This window comes from Brassica rapa, unplaced genomic scaffold (genome assembly GCF_000309985.2).
Source record: "Brassica rapa cultivar Chiifu-401-42 unplaced genomic scaffold, CAAS_Brap_v3.01 Scaffold0709, whole genome shotgun sequence".
Classification (NCBI taxonomy): Eukaryota; Viridiplantae; Streptophyta; class Magnoliopsida; order Brassicales; family Brassicaceae; genus Brassica; species Brassica rapa.
Genome location: NW_022610649.1, coordinates 27,501 through 49,182, shown reverse-complemented (window position 1 = coordinate 49,182; position 21,682 = coordinate 27,501).

The window sequence follows — 21,682 nt, the reverse complement described above, 5'->3', positions numbered from 1 at the left end:
AGTCATGCGTACTGTAGTTATTCTCATGCTTCCGTAGTTGTCGTGAAGCATATGCAATGACTCGCCCATTTTGCATAAGAACACAACCTAACCTAACTCGTGAAGCATCCGTGTAAACCGTGTAAGGTTTGCCTTGCTCGGGCAAAGCTAACACAGGTGCGGTCGTGAGAGCTTCCTTCAACTTCTTGAATGCCTTCTCGGTTTCTTCCACCCATAAGAAAGGAACTCCTTTACCGGTAAGTTTAGTTAAAGGCTTTGCAATGGAGGAAAAGTCCTTAACAACCTTCCGATAATAGCCCGCAAGTCCGAGAAAACTCCTTACTTCTGTCACAATGGTAGGTCGAGGCCATTCTCGTATGGCTTGGAATTTTTCTGGATCAGCAGCCACGCCCTCTCCTGATACTATGTGACCCAGAAATCCTATCTCTCTCTTCCAAAACGAGCACTTGCTGAACTTGGCAAATAGCTTCTGATTTCGTAACCTCTCCATAACCAGTCTCAGATGCTCTTTGTGCTCTACCTTACTTCTCGAGTACACCAGGATGTCGTAAATGAAAATGATCACGAACTTATCAAGGTAGTCGTGAAACACTTCATTCATCAAGCGCATGAAAGCCGCAGGTGCGTTCATGAGACCAAAGGGCATAACTACAAACTCGTACTGCCCATATCTCGTCTGAAACGCCGTCTTCATAATATCTGACTTGGCAATAGGAATTTGGTGATACCCTGATGCCAAATCAATCTTCGAAAACCAACTAGCTCCCTTTAGTTGGTCTAACAACTCGTCTATCCTCGGAAGAGGATACTTATCTTTTATCGTGATGTTGTTGATACCACGATAATCGATACACAGCCTCATGCTTTCGTCCTTCTTCTTCACAAATAGCACAGGAGCTCCCCAAGGTGAAGAGCTCGACCGGATGAATCCCTTTTCCAATAGATCCTCCAATTGTTTCTTTAGCTCGGCCAACTCCGCAGGTGCCATCCGATATGGTGCCTTAGCTATATGTTTTGCTTCAGGCTCCAAAGTAATGGTAAAGGGATTACTCCGAGGTTGAGGTAATTCCTTTAGTGGTGCAAAGATATCCTCAAACGCTTGGACCACTTCTATGTCTTCGACCTTAACTTCATCATTAGTGGCTCCTCCACTAACCGATAAGGTCACCAAATATACTTCCCCGTCTTGAAACAAATCTTGTACTCTCATTGCTGCTACCAAAGACACGGTCATACTAGGACTGATTCCATAGTATACCATCTCTGGTCGTTTACCTCTGCCGAACAACAACCTTCCTTTTCCATAGTCGATCTGAACTCTGTAGCTCGATAACCAATCCATTCCAAGGATTACCTCGTACCCTTTCAAAGGCACGACTAACAGATCTGCCACAAACTCTTTGCCTTGAATGACCAATGGAACATTCTTGATACACTGATTTGCTTGAAGGGTTTGGTCTGCGGGGGTCAAGACGGCCACATCTATCCTGTCAACCACAAAACAATCCCAAAACCGGGCAGCTACTTCAGGGTTCACAAAACTATGTGTTGCCCCCGAGTCGAACAATACATGTGTGGGTTTACCAGCAACATGTATGGTTCCTGCCACAGTAACCCAATCAACAATATCTCAATCACAAAAACTAATCAAAATTCTCACAACCATCAATCATCATCCTAAATTTCTAAACGCGCAACCTAGCGATCAAGAAATCTATACCTAACCAGCATACTAACTAGATTCCAGAAACTAAATTTCCATTCAATAAAAAGAGGAGGTTAAACACCCACAATACCTGTGATGGGACCGCTTGACGGTCCTGCATTGTCTGGGTTTTCTACACCTAAGGCATAAACTCCACCTCCTAGGTTTTGCTTCTTTGGTGCTGGCTCAATAGCTGGACGGCTAGGAGGAGCTTGGATCGCGAGAGGGGTCGCAGGGATTGGCTTGTTTGGACATGACGATGCATAGTGGCCCTTCCTTCCACAGAAGTAACAAGTAACATCTTCCATCCTCAGCGATGAATAACCTTGCTGGTTACTCCGTTGTCTGTTGGGACAAAACTTAGAAATATGTCCCGGTTGATCACATATGTAACATACTCCAGTGTTACTACGATTGTTGGCTTGGCTTCCAAAGCCTCGCCCTTTGCCTTTGTAAGATCTTGGACCCTTGTTGAAATTTGGCCTTTCTCCTTGGCTAAACTTGGTGTGTCCACCAGAATGTGGTAAGGTCTTCCTTTCAGCCTCCAATACAGTCTCAACATTAACAGCCTTTTCTACCAGATCCGATAAGCTGCTAAATTTGCTTCCAGCTAAACGACTTCCAAGCTCCGGCTTCAATCCGTACATAAAGTTACGGATCATAGTTGCTTCATCTTCACGCCCATCAAAGACATGTCGCCTCAACCTTGTGAACTCCGACTCATAACTCCTTGGGGCCTATCTCCTTGAACAAGGTTCATGAACTGGCGCTCCAATCGATGCTTTGCTTCCGGAGGAAAATACTTCCTCTCAAACTCTCCCTTGAACGACTCCCATGATGTTATGGTGTGTCCATGTTGCCTGTCTATGCTGTCCCACCATCCTGTGGCGTCGCCTTCCAAGTAGTACACAGCGATCTTCTTCTTGTACTCCTCCGAGCACTCCATGGCTTCAAAATTCTTCTCCATCATAGTTATCCACTTGTCGGCTTGAATAGGATCGGATCCTCTTTTGAACTTGTAGGATCCAATGTTCTTCATGGTAGATAATAGCTTGGAAACTTCAGGGGGTTGAGTACGCCTGCCTTGGTTTCCAAGTGCCTCGGTCATCACGTCATGTAAAAGCTTCAGGGTGTTTTCGGTTCCATGATCTTGTGGTCTTTTGGTGGCACAGTTCTGATCTGGCCTTGGGTTTGATTGAACGGATTGATCATGTTGATGTCTCTGGTCCCAATTACGACTTGGGCCAATACTCGCCATACTGTCTTCTCTCACTCTAGTCATGTTACCGTAAACAGGAAAAGATCTTGTTCCCTGCAGAGGGATCCTATCGTGTCCAAACATCTCACTAATGCCATTTCCATTATCCTGATCTGATCTGTGACCCAATCCTCCGCCTGTCCAATCCATACCCTCTCCCCATATCTGACCTCGTCCAACATCACCTGTCCCGCGATTAGCCATCTGCACATAATAAAAAGGTAAGTCACATTCCTACCACGGGAAGTGGCTGGTTTCCTAATCATCTTTTTGCGACTCCTTTGACTCGATAAAACCGTTAAAAAGCACTTGGGTCACGCATGGTCGAAACCATGCTCTGATACCACCTCTGTAACACCCCCGACCCGTTCTAGGCATAGGTCGAACCACCGGCCAACAATCAAACAAGAACATGACCGACGGCCCGACCGTCTACCAAGGTTCAGGAGCGCTACAAGACGGGTTAACGGGCAATCCAGCCAAAGTTACAAAAGGTGCAATTCGTAACTAGGCCAGCCACCCACTAACACGTCCCGTCAGACAAAAGCCTAAGGCTTCTCAACCCGTACTCTAATCTGACGTTGTGTTAGCTCGGACAAGCTAATATCAGAACAACAAGGCATTTGCATAAAACATTCGCTTTATTTATTTTATATAATATCTGGTTTACAATACACAAAATATTATACAACTGGTGGAATGCCAAGAACATTCGCTTTATTTATTTTATATAATATCTGGTTTGACAATGTAGTAGATTGATTCAAATGATATCAGAACAACAAGGCATTTGCATAAAACACCAGCCAGCCTAGCCTCCCGCGCCTTCTACAAGCTCACTACTGGTCACCTGAAAACAACAACGAGTGAGGAGTGGGTAATCTAGCATTACTCAGCGAGTTACAATCCCCAACTAACAAATACAACCCCTCACTATCCCACCCCAAACTATCTAAAGCGAGAGGTTAACCTAACAACACAATTCAATAACAATAAGCAATATCTGAAATACGCAGCGGTAAAAGATAGCAAGATAACTAGCATTATGCTAATTACTAGCTCATCGCCAAACTCAAACTCGATTTAAACCAGGGTTTAACAACCCAAAACACGATTTAATATATATATATCAAACTCGGGTCCTGGTGACTTTATGTTCCTACTTCACTATCGGCAATATCCTATCTTCCTACCACGAAGGCCAGAAGAAGGAACTTTCAACCGACCATGGCCCACAGTCCTTCGGGTCACCGCGCGACAGCCCACAGTCCTTCGGGTAACTGCCCCATTACACCGTCGTGTAATACTCAGCCATAGTACATGACACCTTTCGTCTGAGTCTTCCCGATCCCGCGAATAAGGGGTTTCCTTGAACCCGCCGGGTACGAGGTCTGAAGGAACACTAACTCAACCCAATATGCCTAGCATTGTGGGTTACACAAATGCTATCGGCCAATATACGATTAATACTAAACCCGGTAAAAATAACACAAGGTTTCAAGTAATAATCACAACACAATCAACCACATTCCAGAATCTAGCATAAAGACTAATTCCAGAATACCTAACTATCCACAACTTAGCGATATCATCTAAGCATTCTGCATTTGCTAACTAACCAATCAACCTAACCATTAGCATGCTACTACGGTTCTCAAGCAATAACTAAGCATGCTATCAACTTAATCAACATAACCTCAATTATTAACTACTCAAACCGTTACTCACTTAGACCTGGCCTCCTGCCATGATCCAACTTCCAAGTAACGGGACCCTGCATAAAAAACAACTCAGCAATCAATTGATTATAACTCACAGTTTTTGGTTGACCGTGGCCTTGACCCCAAGCCCGACTTCTGCGATCCGAACCCTTTCCCGACCTTCACAAGTAGACCCTCTTCTTGACTGAATTCCACTTGAACTGGTCTCCACTAGAACTGATCTCTCTTCACTTGAAAATAACTTTCTCCAAGTGGTGACTCAAAATTGGGAGAGTAACTTTTCTCGAAAACTGCCTAAATCGCTCGAAAACTATCGAAATTCGATCTTTCTTTCTTTGCTTTCTCTTTATGTTTTGAAGTAGGTTTGATGTGTTCTGGATGGTTTGAAATGAGAGGGGGTCGTGGCCTATTTATAGGAATCAGCAACAAATCAGGAACAAGCCGTGTGGCCGCCCGTGTGTCGCTTCGCATGGCTCCGGACGCATGCGCGGCGGCACCTCGTGCTCCACATGTCCTTCAGCATGGCCTGCTCACATGCAAGCTGACACCACGCCCTCTACCTGTCTGAATGCATGGCCTGCTCTCATGCAAGCTGACACCACGTCCTCCACATGTCTGGCCGCATGGCCCGGTCGCATGCATCGCGACACCTCGTGCTTGGCCGTTCCACCTCGTGCTCCACATGGCTGGCTTCATGCCTCAGTCTCATGCAGGATGACACACCCACGTCCAGATGGCCTGCTGCATGACTGAAGTGCATGCAGGTCGACACCCCATCTCACACATGGCTGGCCGCATGCATCGCAACACCTCGTGCTTGGCCGTTCCACCTCGTGCTCCACATGTCTACTTGCATGTACAGGTTGCATGTACTGCAACACCTCCTGCTTCCCTTGACACACACACTGTCAAGAGCCTGCCACCACGTCCTGAACACATACACATCAAGCCACCTCGAGCTTCTCGGTCGATTCGGCCGATTTCGGCCTTTCCGGTGAATTTTCGTCCCGCGATCAATCCCAAATATTTTTCTACGCCCGTTCTGATGGCCTGAGTATTTTTAATAAACCCTACTGGGACTCTGATCTTGAGGAAAAATATTTACCGAGGTTTCTGCTTCTTCAAAAAATTTCATAATACCGAAATTTAGGGTTTTTCGCCCAATTTCCGGTCTTCCTGTTTTGCTTCCAAAAGTGTCTTGCTTCAAACATCATTTGAATCAGTCTACTACATTGTCTAACCATTGTCTAGCGGCATACTTGGCCCCGACGAACACGCTAGCCGTCTTAAACAAACGCAATTCGATCACTCTTTTGATCATCAAAAACGTCCAACACTAGGACAAAAGCGCGCTACAACAAAAATCCCAAATTTTGGTTTAGCACTTCCAGTTGACTCTGAGAAGATGCTTGATTCATACCATACAAGTCATATCAGCCGAGAACCTATCGCGGACTTTAAATCGGTACGAGTCAGGAAGAAATCGCAACAGGAAAAACAATAGCCGGCTAGTCACCGCACAAACCTTAACTGAAAGTAAACCTAGGTCTTGCCCTAAACCCAACGCTCTGGTCTCAAACATCTCAAGACATGATATCTAAAAGATACGAGATCCTAAACCATGTCTCTCCGTTCACATCTCAATGTTCCCAAAAATCGTAAAAATAGGTAATTTTTTATGAAAATCACGAACGAACTAAGAGATCGAACGTCTCATCGGAATTAAATATGAGACGACAACTCATATTTACTTTGAACCTACTCAGGAAAACTCAAAATGAAACATTCATCATATATACAAAACCACGTAAAGCGGTAAGGGATTCAAAGCCACCAACGGCCAGTCCCGGAAAATACAAATACGCATCTAGGCCTAAACGAAATCTAAATTTAAAAGGCCACACTCGGCCGAAAACAGATAAATAATAATCCAACTCAAACATCGACATAAAGGAGAAGTCCATCCAATTGCTACCTTCTCACCCACTAAAGATGGGATCCTCAACGGACGGTTTTGCATCATCCTCAGCGTCGGGCAGCCTTTGACCACTACTCTGACCAATGGCATAGACAGCAGGCAAGGAGGTATCTTCAAAAAACACTCCCATGCCAGAGAGCCCCCATAGATAATGGAGTTGGATAATGAAATCGACCAGAGAGCCCCCATATTTATAGAAAACAAGGGGGTAAGTCTTGCCCCACGAACAGGCATGACTTGCTAGCGAATGGGCACCATCGGCCAAGGGTTGTCCCCTTTCGGCCACTTGCATCCCTTCTCCCTTTCTGATTGGGTTTGGGGTCGGTCACAAGCCCAACCCACGCCCCAAGCCTCCTGGACTTAGCTCACGGCCTTGCCCAAGGACCCAACCGCTCATGGCCTCATGGCCAGCCCTCACAGCCCGCCACTGACCCGGACCCGGACCATCGGCGTAAAGCCCGGACAGTCCGTCTAGCTGAGATGAGCTGACTCTCGCTGCCTCAGCTGAGTGAGCTAGTAGTCCAGCTAGTGGAGCTGACTTAGTAGGGACTGAGCTGGAGTGAACTGAACCTAGCTTCATTGAGCTGGCCGAGCTACTCGTTCACTTCGTCCAGTTACCGTCTTACTCGTCCTAGCTGTCTCTTAGATTGTATAAGGTTAAGTCTAAGTTTCCTGATGTCCGTAACCTTCTTTCTCGACCATGGAACGCTTGCCTTGATGTCCTATGACTGGCTTGCACGTTTCCTCGAACCATGGCCGTCCCGACAATCCTATTCAGAATTGGGGGCGTGACAAGTCTCCCCCCCCCCCTTGGGATGGATTCGTCCTCGAATCCGAATCAAATGCTTCCTCGGAAACAAACTGACCCAACCACTCTGGGTACTCTGCTTTCATTCTAGCTTCAGTTTCCCAAGTGATTATATCCTGACCATTACAGTCCCAGACGACCTTGACCATCTGGACTGTCTTCTTCCTTGTTGCTTTTTCCATCCTATCTATGATTCGAACTGGCCTCGTTTCCAAGGTTAGGTTCTTACCAAGATCGTCTGGAATGGCAGGAAGAGCGATGTCTTGGTCTGTCAAACATTTCTGAAGTTGGGAGACGTGGAACACCTTATGAAATGCGTCCATCTTGGCCGGCAAGTCCAACTTGTAGGCCACCATCCCAACCCTTTCAATGACCTTGAACGGCCCCAAGTATCTCGGATCTAACTTCCGTCTTCTGGAAATCCGGACCCGTCCTTTGAAGGTAATCATTTTGAGATACACCAAGTCACCTACTTGGAACTCGAGATCTTTCCTTCTTCGATCTGCATAGTTCTTTTGGCGGTCTTGTGCCTGTCTCATCTTGTCCCTCAAGAACCTGATCTTTTCGGTTGTCTCTTCGACAATCTCCGGACCAATCATGCTGCGTTCCCCAACTTGGGTCCAGCATAAGGGTGTCCTGCATGGACGCCCATACAGAGCTTCGTATGGCGACATGCCAATACTACTATGGAAGCTATTGTTGTAAGCAAATTCTACCAGAGGTAGATGTTTCTCCCAGGAATCACCCCAGTCTAGAACACATGCTCGCAACATATCTTCCAATGTCTGGATCGTACGTTCAGACTGTCCATCCGTCTGTGGGTGATAGGCTGTACTCATGTTCACTCTTTTTCCTAAAGCCTTTTGGAAAGCCTTCCAGAAGTAAGATGTGAACCTTGAATCCCTATCTGAAACTATGCTTGCCGGCACACCATGTAGTCGGACGATCTCATCAATTTACTTACGTACAATCTGATCTACCCCATCCGACTTTTTGATAGCCAGGAAGTGTGCTGATTTGGTTAGGCGATCAACCACAACCCAGACCGCATCATTCTTATTCCTCGTGATGTGATCCCATTTCCATTCTGGAATAGGCAAGCTTTGCAATAACCCACTAGGCACTTGATGTTCTGCTTTGATGAGTTGGCAAGTGGAACACTTGGCCACCCATTCCGCGACATCTGCCTTCATACGGATCCAATGATAGAACTTCTTAAGGTTCTGGTACATCTTGGTCGCACCAGGATGAACCGAGAATCTGGACTTATGAGCCTCTCTCATAATCTCTTCCTTTAGACTTCTATCATTAGGAACACTGATCCGACCGTTACTAGGATGGTACCATCCTTTGCAGTTTGGTACTCCGTCCTATCATTCTGAGCAACCTTGTTTAGATTCTCGTCCTGACCTTGAGCCAACCGAATTCGGGTAAGCAGGTCGGCCTGATTGACCGCCTCTAATCCGAGTGGTTCAGACTCTTTGGTCGATGCGTTCAACCGTGGGGCACGAACCGTACCGTCCAGGTCGTCCGCTTCTCGTTCGGCTGATACCTAACTATCTTCGGCTCAACCTTCTTCGGCTCAAGGCATCTGCAACCAAATTAGCCTTTCCCGGATGATAGGTGATATCCAGATCATAATCAGCTAAAAACTCCATCAACCTTCTCTGCCTTAAGTTTAACTCAAGCTGGGTGAATATATACTTAAGACTCTTATGGTCCGTAAGTATCTGAACCTTGGCACCATACATGTATGATCGCCAAATCTTTAAGGCAAACACTACCGCAGCCATTTCAAGGTCATGGGTGGGGTAGTTTCCCTCATGTTTTCTCAACTGCCTTGACGCATATGCGATGACCTTCCCATGCTGGGTTAATACGCAACCTAGTCCTGTTATGGACGCGTCCGTATAAACCACATAGGGTTGGTCGGCCTCTGGAAGAACCAGAATGGGTGCGCTAGTCAGTATGTCCTTAAGCGTGGAGAAACATTTCCCACACTCCTCAGACCATGTGAACTTAACGTCCTTCCCGGTCAACCGTGTCATAGGCTAAGCCAAGATTGCGAATTCGTTCACAAACTTTCTATAATAACCTGCCAGCCCTAGGAAGCTTCTGACCTCCGTGGCACTGCGTGGTCGAGGCCATACTTGATTGCCCTGATCTTCTCTGGATCCACCGAGACGCCCTCACCGGACACAATGTGGCCGAGAAACCCAATGCTCTTCTGCCAAAAACTGCACTTACTGAGTTTTGCATAGAGCTTGTGTTCCCGTAATCGTTCCAGCACGGCTCTCAGGTGTTTCCGATGAGATTCCTCATCCTTGGAGTAAATCAGGATATCATCAATGAAGTTGATAAAACTGATTCGTCCAGGAAGTCTCGGAACACGCTGTTCATCATTTTCATGAATGCAGCAGGCGCATTGGTCAGACCGAATGGCATAACTACAAACTCGTAGTGGCCGTACCTGGTCCGGAATGCTGTCTTTCTAATATCATTTGGCTCTATAGGGATCTGATGATACCCTGAGGCCAAATCAATCTTAGAAAACCACTTGGCTCCTTTGAGTTGATCCAATAACTCGTCTATTCTGGGCAACGGGTACTTGTTCTTCACAGTAACCCTGTTCAACCCTCGATAGTCAATACACAGACGCATGCTACCATCCTTCTTTTTCACAAAGAGGACTGGTGCACCCCAAGGAGAGCTACTTGGACGTATGAACCCCTTGTCCAGCAATTCTTCTAATTGCTTCTTTAGCTCGGCCATCTCGGCCGGAGCCATTCGGTACGGACTCTTGGACAGCGGTGCTGTCCCTGGTTCTAGTTCAATCATAAATGGATCCGACCTATCAGGGGGGACACGCTATAGTGAACGGAACACATCTGGGAACTCAGACACCAACGGGTCCTCAGTTAGATCTTTCTGATCATCAGACCTGCCGTGCTCCATAGTGGTAATTGTGGTCAAATATGCTTCACAACCCCGTCTAAGCATCCGTTCTGCTCGGATTGCTGACACCACTACTCTATCCAGAGCTGGACTCATATTCAGAATTTGGTACTAGATCGGGTGAGGTCCAGTCTCCAACCGTACACATCCTCTGTGGCAGTCGAGAGTGGCCCGATACTTTCCCAACCAATCCATGCCTAGGATCACATCGTGATTCTGTAGGCCCAACACAATCAGATCTACAGGCAGATTTTTCTCCTGGATCATTACCGGGATATTAGTCATGAGCCCTAGTGAGTGCATGATTTGCCCATCGGCCGCCCTCACTAGTCTCGAATTATCCCCAGAACAGAGGCAGAACAGACCCTTTCCGACCCATTCCGGACTCACAAAACTATGTGTAGCCCCTGTGTCGAAAAGTATGTGGGTTTCAACACCACCAATCATGAGGGTCCCTATAAGAGACCCACATCAGAATCCCATAGCCACTCTAGGTTCCAGACCAAGCATTCTATTGAATGTAAACAGATAAATTCAGAAATTACCAGAGATCAAATCAAACGATACAGAAGCGCCGTCCTCTCGGGATCAGCTCATACACCCTTGGTGTTGTGGTCGGCCTGCTCTGGGTCGACTTTCCCGTGTCTCCACGACCCTTCCCTTGTCCACCTTTCGGCTTAGGACATTCACTTTGGAAGTGTCCGCTTTGGCCGCAATGGAAACAAGTCCGAGAGCCGCTGCCACTAGATTGGCCCTGAATCCGGCTTGGTCGAGTGCAATCTCGGATGGAATGATCCAAGCTGCCACATCTCACACAAGCTCCCATGGCTTTCCAGCATTCACCTGGATGGTTCTTACCACACTTGGGACATTCAGGTCGTCCACTAGAGGCCTTGCCTCCGTCAACCTGGTCCCACTTCCTCTTTCGGTCGTTAGTCTTACCCGTCGGGACAGACCGCGACTTTGTCTTAAGCTTGGCTTCTTCGGCCAAGTTAGACTCCAAAAGAGCTACACGTTCAACCAGCTCTCCGACGGTGCTGAAGGTGCGGATCGAACAGTGGGTTCTCAGCTCCGGCCTTAAGCCTCGAATGAACCGACGAACCTGGACTGTCTCGTCCTCAAGTTCCCTTCCAACAAACCGTCGGAGCCGGTTGAACTCCTCTTCGTACTCACGTACGGCCCTGCGGCCTTGGGTAAGGTCTAGGAATCTACCTTCCAAACGGTCCCAAGCCTCTGCAGGAAAGTATTTGCGGTTGAATTCATCTTTAAAATCCGCAAAACTCTGGAGACTTCCATTGGTGCGCTTGTTCACAGCCAGCCACCAATTATGCGCGTCCCCTTCCAGGAAGTGAACCGCAATGTCTCTCTTGTAATCCTCGGGACAACGAGTTGAGCTGAAGTTTAGGACTAGCCTACTCCTCCACTCGTCTGCCTCAACAGGATCGGTGCTTCCTGAGAAATGCTTCGTCCCTAGACGGGAGATGTGCTGAAGCAAACTCAGATAGTCCACTTTTTTCCCAGTCTTTTCTGGTGGATCAATCTCGATCACCTCGACCGTTTCCACAACTGGACCATTGGTGTTGGGGGCGGTCGTAGCCACAGGCGTAGCTTGGCCAACCGAGGAGTTCACTAAAGGCGTGAACAGTTGGGCCATAGCCACCACCTGAGTCCCCATTACCTTCATGGTCTCTAACAAGTCCTCTTTGGACAGTGTTGCGGTTACATTGTCTGTTCCATCGGCCACTTTCTCATGCTGGCCACCATCACGGTTAGCGTTCGAGGATTCCACTTCCTCATCACTCTCCTGATGTTCCTGACCATCCCGTTGTGTCTCCGTAAGGTTAGCCTGATCAGTTGGCAACACATCTTCAGTGTTAGCCGCGGCCGGATCAGTTTGCAAACCGGATAGATTAGTTCCATCCACGGCCACTTGGCTAGACTGACCGGCCATTCTCTTACTTCTTCAGGACTTTCCCGATTTGCTTTTTCCAGCCTAAGGATTCAGACAATGTTAGTACGAAACATACTAACCATAAACAGAACAAAACAATCCCTAGACTAAGCAATCAAACCTCACCGTGAGACCTAATCAGCTGGCTGCGTGTGTGTGTGTGGACTACATAACCCAACTATCCTAGAATCAAGCATGCTCTGATACCAACTTGTAGGACCCGTTCCTGGTCTCTCGACCCAACTGAATATGAATGCTTACTTATTAATTTCTTTGCTTGTCTGATTCATTCAAAGTTTTTTCTTTCCTAAGTCATATTCGAATATGAGGTTCATAAACTAAGGAATATATTGCACAGCGGAATAACAATGTATAAACTTTGTATTACTTAGAAACATGAGATTCAATACACAACTTCTTAACAGTCTCATAGACAATCACTAGTTCATCCCTAGCATCATCTAACCACACGTTACACAGCCTCTCACTGACCGAGCCTTCACGGCTCCTTGGCTTGACCAGAACCATCCTTAGTTCCTGAAACCACAACCAGATAAGCATTAATCATAACCGAGAATAGAACGGATTGATTCTACAATGCTTGGCTTGGTTCCTAGAACTTAGATAAACATCAGTCAACATAATCATAAACGTATGAACCTACCTACCGTATCCTAAGTCATTCAACCAAGCACCCCTTGACTTAGAATCAGATAGATAGTCCAGAATAGATAAACAGAACACACGAACAGATCCGGATCGTCCCCAAAGACCAATCCGTCTAACCGGATAGAATCTAGGTGCGACCGGCCAATGGAGTCCGGCTCAATGGCCCAATGGACTCCCTTACCTGATCCGGCCTTAGGCCTGGATCCAATCGGCCGAGTAAGCCTCAATCCTAATCCGGAAGGCTTAGCAACCGGTCAGACCTTGCGACTCTACCTTGGCTTAGATAAACCGTGAACTTGTCTTAACTAGACAAGCCATAGGCTGATCCATAAGGATCGGTCCTAACCTGTCCCGAAAGACACCGTTTGGAACATGTACCCTTTGGCCATTCGTGCCTCTTGGACACTCACGACTCTTGACAACTCGTGCCCTTTGGGTCATTCCCAACCGTTCTTCCTAACCGCCCAGTCTTGGTGCGATCGGATCATCCCTCTAACCGACCCGTGTCTAGGCTAGCGGTTTGGTTATGTTCGGCCAAAGCCTAGGAACGTGTCCCTTGGACTCAACCAACACAACCTTTCGTGTTTAACCAGAGAGAAGAGAAGATAAACGAATGGAAACAGATAAGGAGAGCCGGATGGGACTTAGGAACCGAGCAGAGCCGCGGTGCGGTCGCATGGACCGTCCGTTCGGTCTGATGGAGCCACGGCCCATCACATACCTTGTAAACCACGTCTGGGTTCTCCATGCTCTTCTCCTTGTCTTGATCTCCCATTCTTGACCGGAGTTAGTTCTCAAATGATCAGAGTCGCCGGAGAGCCCCCATATTTATAGAAAACGAGGGGGTAAGTCTTGCCCCACGAACAGGCATGACTTGCTAGCGAATGGGCACCATCGGCCAAGGGTTGTCCCCTTTCGGCCACTTGCATCCCTTCACCCTTTCTGATTGGGTTTGGGGTCGGTCACAAGCCCAACCCACGCCCCAAGCCTCCTGGACTTAGCTCACGGCCTTGCCCAAGGACCCAACAGCTCATGGCCTAATGGCCGGCCCTCACAGACCCCCACTGACCCGGACCCGGACCATCGGCCTAAAGCCCGTACAGTCCATCTAGCTGAGATGAGCTGACTCTCAGCTGCCTCAGCTGAGTGAGCTAGTAGTCCAGCTAGTGGAGCTGACTTAGTAGGGACTAAGCTGGAGTGAACTGAACCTAGCTTCATTGAGCTGGCCGAGCTACTCGTTCACTTCGTCCAGTTACCGTCTTACTCGTCCTAGCTGTCTCTTAGCTTGTATAAGGTTAAGTCTAAGTTTCCTTATGTCCTTAACCTTCTTTCTCGACCATGGAACGCTTGCCTTGATGTCCTATGACTGGCTTGCACGTTTCCTCGAACCATGGCCGTCCCGACAATCCTATTTAGGATTGGGGGCATGACAGGATGTCCGTGTGTGTCCGTGTGTGTCTGTGTGTGTCCATCAGCACACACAGGACGTTCGTGGCTGTCCATCAGTACACATATCAGCACGTTGGTCCTTGAACTCAGCACGCTAACCCTTCCCGTGGACTATTTGGATAATTTTGGCCCAAGTGGGCTGTCTGTTCAGTACACACAGGACGTCCGTGGGTGTCCACCAGCACACACAGGACGTCTGTGGCTGTCCGTGGCTGTACATCAGCAAACACATGACGTCTGTGGCTGTCCGTGTGTGTCCATGTGTTTCTGTTAGCACACCCAGGACGTCCGTGTGTCCGTGTGTGTCCGTCAGCACACACAGGACGTCCGTGGCTGTCAATCAGTACACATATCAGCACGTTGGTCCTTGGACTCAGCACGCTGACCCTTCCTGTGGACTGTTCGGGTGATTTTGGCCCACTTGGGCTGTCGGTTCAGTACACACAGGACGTCCGTGGGAGTCCACCAGCACACATAGGACGTCAGTGGCTGTCCGTGTGTGTCTGTCTGTGTCCGTCAGCACACACAAGTCGTCAGTGGCTGTTTATCAGTACACATATCAGCACGTTGGTCCTTGGACTCAAGACGCTGGCCATTCCCGTGGACTGTTTGGTTGATTTTGGCCCATGTGGGCTGTCTGTTCAGTACACACAGGACTTCCATGGGTGTCCGCCATCACACACAGGACATTCGTGGCTGTCCGTCAACACACACAGGACGTCTGTGGCTGGTCGTGTGTGTCCGTCAGCACACACAGGACGTCTGTGGCTGTCCGTAAGCACACACAGGACGTCTGTGGCTGTCCATCAGTACACATATCAGCACGCTGGTTCTTGGACTCAGCACGCTGGTTCTTGGACTCAGTACGCTGGCCCATTCCGTGGACTGTTCGGGTGATTTTGGCCCACGTGGGCTGTCTGATCAGTACACACAGGACGTCTGTGGGTGTCCGTCAGCACATGCAAGACGTCCGTGTGTGTCTGTCAGCACACACAGGACGTCCGTGGCTGTCCGTGTGTGTCCATCAGCACACACAGGACGTCCGTGGCTGTCCATCAGTACACATATCACCACGTTGGTCCTTGGACTCAGCACGCTGACCCTTCCCGTGGACTGTTTGGGTGATTTTGGCCCAAGTGGGCTGTCTGTTCAGTACATACAGGACGTTTGTTGGTGTCCGCCAGCACACACAAGACGTTTGTGGCTGTCTGTGGCTGTACATTAGCAAACACAGGACATCTGTGGCTGTCCGTGTGTGTCCATGTGTTTCCGTTAGCACACACAGGACGTCTGTGTGTGTCTGTGTGTGTCCGTCAGCACACACAGGACGTCCGTGGCTGTCCATCAGTACACATATCAGCACGTTGGTCCTTGGACTCAGCACGCTGACCCTTCCTGTGGACTGTTTGGGTGATTTTGGCCCACGTGGGCTGTCTGTTCAGTACACACAGGACGTCCATGGGAGTCCGCCAGCGCACACAGGACGTCCGTGGCTATCCATCAGTACACAAATCAGCACAGACAGGACATCCTTGTGTGTCCGTCAGCCCAGACAGGACGTCCGTGGCTGTCCGTGTGTGTCCGTCAGCACACACAGGACGTCCGTGGCTATCCATCAGTACACATATCAGCACATTGGTCCTTGGACTCAGCATGCTGGCCCTTCCCGTGGACTGTTTGGGGGATTTTGGTCCACGTGGGCTGTCTGTTCAGTATACACAGGACATCCGTGGGTGTCCGCCAGCAAACACAGGACGTCCATGGCTTTCCGTGTGTGTCCGTCTGTGTCCGTCAGCACACACAGGACGTCTGTGGCTGTCCATCAGTACACATATCAGCACTATGGTCCTTGGACTCAGCACGCTGGCCGTTCCCGTGGATTGTTTGGGTGATTTTGGCCCACGTGGGCTGTCTGTTCAGTACACATAGGACGTCCGTGGGTGTCCGCCAGCACACACAAGACGTCTGTGGCTGTCTGTGGCTGTTCGTCAGCACACACAGGACGTGTGTGGCTGTCCGTGTGTGTTCGTCTGTGTCTGTGTGTGTCCGTCAGCAAATACAAGACATCCGTGGCTGTCCGTGTGTGTCCGTCAGCACACACAGGATGTCCGTGGTTGTCCATCAGTACACATATCAGCGCGTTGGTCCTTGAACTCAGCACGCTAACCCTTCCCGTGGACTATTTGGATAATTTTGGCCCAAGTGGGCTGTCTGTTCAGTACACACAGGACGTCCGTGGGTGTCCACCAGCACACACAGGACGTCTGTGGCTGTCCGTGTGTGTCTGTGTGTGTCCGTCTGTGTCCGTCAGCACAAACAAGACGTCCATGGCTGTCCATCAGTACACATATCAGCGCGTTGGTCCTTGGACTCAGCACGCTGACCATTCCCGTGGACTGTTCGAGTGATTTTGGCCCACATGGGCTGTCTGTTCAGTACACAAAGGACGTCCGTGGGTGTCCTCCAGCACACACAGGACATCTGTGGCTGTCCGTGTCTGTCTGTGTGTGTCCGTCAGCACACACAGGACGTCCATGGCTGTCCATCAGTACACATATTTTGGCCCATGTGGGCTGTCTGCTCAGTACACACAGGATGTCCGTGGGTGTCTGCCAGTACACACAGGACGTCCGTGGTTGTCTGTGGCTGTCCATCAGCACACACAGGACGTCCGTGGCTGTCCGTGTGTGTCTGTGTGTGTCCGTGTGTGTCCGTCAGCACACACAGGACATCCGTGGGTGTCCGTCAGCCCACACAGGACGTCCGTGGCTGTCCGTGTGTGTCCGTGAGTGTCCGTCAGCACACACAGGACGTCCGTGGCTGTCCATCAGTACACATATCAGCACATTGGTCCTTGGACTCAGCACGCTGGCCCTTCCCGTGGACTGTTTGGGTTATTTTGGTCCACGTGGGCTGTCTGTTCAGTACACCCATGACGTCTGTGGGTGTCCGCCAGCAAACACAGGACGTCCGTGGCTGTCTGTGGCCGTCAGCACACACAGGACGTCCGTGGCAGTCCATCAGTACACATATCAGCACGCTGGTCCTTGGACTCAGCATGCTGGCCCTTCCCGTGGGCTGTCTGTTCAGTACACACAGGACATATGTGGGTGTCCGTCAGCACACACAGGACGTCCGTGTGTATCCGTCAGCACACACAGGACGTCCGTGGCTGTCCGTGTGTGTCTGTGTGTGTCCATCAGCACACACAGGACGTTCATGGCTGTCCATCAGTACACATATCAGCATGTTGGTCCTTGAACTCAGTACGCTAACCCTTGCCGTGGACTGTTTGGATAATTTTGGCCCAAGTGGGCTGTCTGTTCAGTACACACAGGACGTCCGTGGGTGTCCGCCAGCACACACAGGACGTCTGTGGCTGTCCGTGGCTGTACATCAGCAAACACAGGATGTCCGTGGGTGTCCGTTAGCACATACAGGACATCCTTGTGTGTCCGTCAGCCCACACAGGACGTCCGTGCCTGTCCGTGTGTGTCCGTGAGTGTCCGTCAGCACACACAGGACGTCCGTGGCTGTCCATCAGTACACATATCAGCACATTGGTCCTTGGACTCAGCACGCTGGCCCTTCCTGTGGACTGTTTGGGTTATTTTGGTCCACGTGGGCTGTCTGTCCAGTACACCCATGACGTCTGTGGGTGTCCGCCAGCACACACAGGACGTCCGTGGCTGTCCGTGTGTGTCCGTCTGTGTCCGTCAGCACACACAAGACGTCCGTGGCTGTCCATCAGTACACATATCAGCACGCTGGTCCTTGGACTCATCACGCTGGCCCTTCCCGTGGGCTGTCTGTTCAGTACACACAGGACATTTGTGGGTGTCCGTCAGCAAACACAGGACGTCCGTGTGTATCCGTCAGCACACACAGGACGTCTGTGGCTGTCCGTGTGTGTCTGTGTGTGTCCATCAGCACACACAGGACGTTCATGGCTGTCCATCAGTACACATATCAGCACGTTGGTCCTTGAACTCAGCACGCTAACCCCTTCCGTGGACTGTTTGGATAATTTTGGCCCAAGTGGGCTGTCTGTTCAGTACACACAGGACGTCCGTGGGTGTCCGCCAGCACACACAGGACGTCTGTGGCTGTCCGTGGCTGTACATCAGCAAACACAGGACGTTCGTGCCTGTCCGTGTGTGTCCATGTGTTTCCGTTAGCACACCCATGACGTCCGTGTGTGTCTGTGTGTGTCCGTCAGCACACACAGGACGTCCGTGGCTGTTCATCAGTACACATATCAGCATGTTGGTCCTTGGACTCAGCACGCTGACCCCTCCTGTGGACTGTTCGGGTGATTTTGGCCCACGTGGGCTGTCTGTTCAGTACACACAGGACGTCCGTGGGAGTCCGCCAGCACACACAGGACGTCCGTGGCTGTCCGTGTGTGTCCGTGTGTGTCTGTCTGTGTCCGTCAGCACACACAAGTCGTCTGTGGCTGTTCATCAGTAGACATATCAGCACGTTGGTCCTTGGACTCAATACGCTGGCCATTCCCGTGGACTGTTTGGGTGATTTTGGCCCACGTGGGCTGTCTGTTCAGTACACACAGGACGTCTGTGGGTGTCCGTCAGCACACACAAGACGTCCGTGTATGTCCATCAGCACACACAGGACGTCCGTGGCTGTCCGTGTGTGTCCATCAGCACACGCAGGACGTCTGTGGCTGTCCATCAGTACACATATCACCAGGTTGGTCCTTGGACTTATCCCGTTGACCATTCCTGTGGACTGTTTGGGTGATTTTGGCCCAAGTGGGCTGTCTGTTCAGTACATACAGGACGTCTTTTGGTGTACGCCAGCACACACAGGACGTCTGTGGCTGTCTGTGGCTGTACATCAGCAAACACAGGACGTCCGTGGCTGTCCGTGTGTGTCCGTGTGTTTCCGTTAGCACACACAGGACGTCTGTGTGTGTCTGTGTGTGTCCGTGTGTGTCCGTCATCACCCACAGGACGTCCGTGCTGTCCATCAGTACACATATCAGCACGTTGGTCCTTTGACTCAGCACGCTGACCCTTCCTGTGGACTGTTCGGGTGATTTTGGCCCACGTGGGCTGTCTGTTCAGTACACACAGGACGTCCGTGGGAGTCCGCCAGCACACACAGGACGTCCGTGGCTGTCCGTGTGTGTCCGTGTGCGTCTTTCTGTGTCCGTCAGCACACACAGGACGTCCGTGGCTGTCCGTCAACACACACAGGACGTCTGTGGCTGTCCGTGTGTGTCTGTCAGCACACACAGGACGTTTGTGGGTGTCCGTTAGCACACATACGACGTCTGAGGCTGTCCATCAGTACACATATCAGCACGCTGGTCCTTGGACTCAGCATGCTGGCCCATCCCGTTGACTGTTCGGGTGATTTTGGCCCACGTGGGCTGTCTGTTCAGTACACACAGGACGTCTGTGGGTGTTCGTCAGCACACACAAGACGTCTGTGTGTGTCCATCAGTACACACATGACGTCTGTGTGTCCGTGTGTGTCCGTCAGCACACACAGGACGTCCGTGGCTGTCCATCAGTACACATATCAGCACGTTGGTCCTTGGACTCAGCACGCTGACCCTTCCTGTAGACTGTTCGGGTGATTTTGGTCCACGTGGGCTGTCTGTTCAGTACACACAGGACGTCCGTGGGAGTCCGCTAGCACACACAGGACGTCCGTGGCTGTCCATGTGTGTCTGTCTGTGTCCGTCAGCACACACAAGTCATCCGTGGCTTTTCATCAGTACATATATCAGCACGTTGGTCCTTTGACTCAAGACGCTGGCCATTCCCGTGGACTGTTTGGGTGATTTTGGCCCACGTGGGCTGTCTGTTCAGTACACACAGGACGTCCGTGGGTGTCCGCCAGCACACACAGGACGTCCGTGGCTGTCCGTCAACACACACAGGACGCTGTGGCTGTCCGTGTGTGTCCGTCAGCACACACAGGGCGTCTGTGGCTGTCCGTCAGCACACACAGGACGTCCGTGGCTGTCCATCAGTACACATATCACCACATTGGTCCTTGGACTCAGCATGCTGACCCTTCCCGTGGACTGTTTGGGTGATTTTGGCCAAAGTGGGCTCTCTGTTCAGTACATACAGGACGTCTGTTGGTGTCCGCCAGCACACACAGGACGTCTGTGGCTGTCTGTGGCTGTCCATCAGCAGACACAGGACTTCTGTGGCTGTCCGTGTGTGTCCGTGTGTGCCGTCAGCACACACAGGACGTCTGTGGCTGTCCGTGTGTGTCTGTATGTGTCCGTCAGCACACAGGACATCTGTGGCTGTCCATCAGTACACATATCAGCAAGTTGGTCCTTGGACTCAGCACGCTGACCCTTCCCGTGGACTGTTTGGGTGATTTTGGTCCAAGTGGGCTGTCTGTTCAGTACACACAGGACGTCTGTGGTTGTCCGCCAGCACACACAAGACGTCTGTGGCTGTCCGTGTGTGTCCGTCAGCACACACAGGACGTCTGTGGCTGTCCATCAGTACACATATCAGCACGGCTGTCCTTGGACTCAGCATGCTGGCCCTTCCCGTGGATTTTAGCCCACGTGGGCTGTCTGTTCAGTACACACACGACGTCTGTGGGTGTCCGTCAGCACACACAGGATGTCCGTGTGTATCCGTCAGCACACACAGGACGTCCATGGCTGTCCATCATTACACATATCAGCAAGCTGGTCCTTCCCGTGGACTGTTTTGAGTGATTTTGGCCCACGTGAGCCGTCTGTTCAGTACGCACAGGACGTCCGTGGGTGTCTGCCAGCACACACAGGACGTCTGTGGCTGTCCGGCAGCACACACAGGACGTCTCTGGCTGTCCGTGTGTGTCCGTGTGAGTCCGTGTGTCTCCGTGTGAGTCCGTGTGTGTCCGTCAGCACACACATGACGTCCGTGGCTGTCCCTCAGTACAGATATTAGCACGCTGGTCATTGGACTCAGCACGCTGGCCCTTCCCCTGGACTGGTCGGGTGATTTTGTCCCACGTGGTCTGTCTGTTCAGTACACACAGGACGTCCGTGGGTGTCCACCAGCACACACAGGACGTCTGTGGGTGTCCATCAGCACACACAGGACGTACGTGGCTGTCCGTGTGTGTCTGTGTGTGTCCGCCAGAACACACAGAACGTCCATGGCTGTCCAGCAGTACACATATCAGCACGTTTGTCCTTAGACT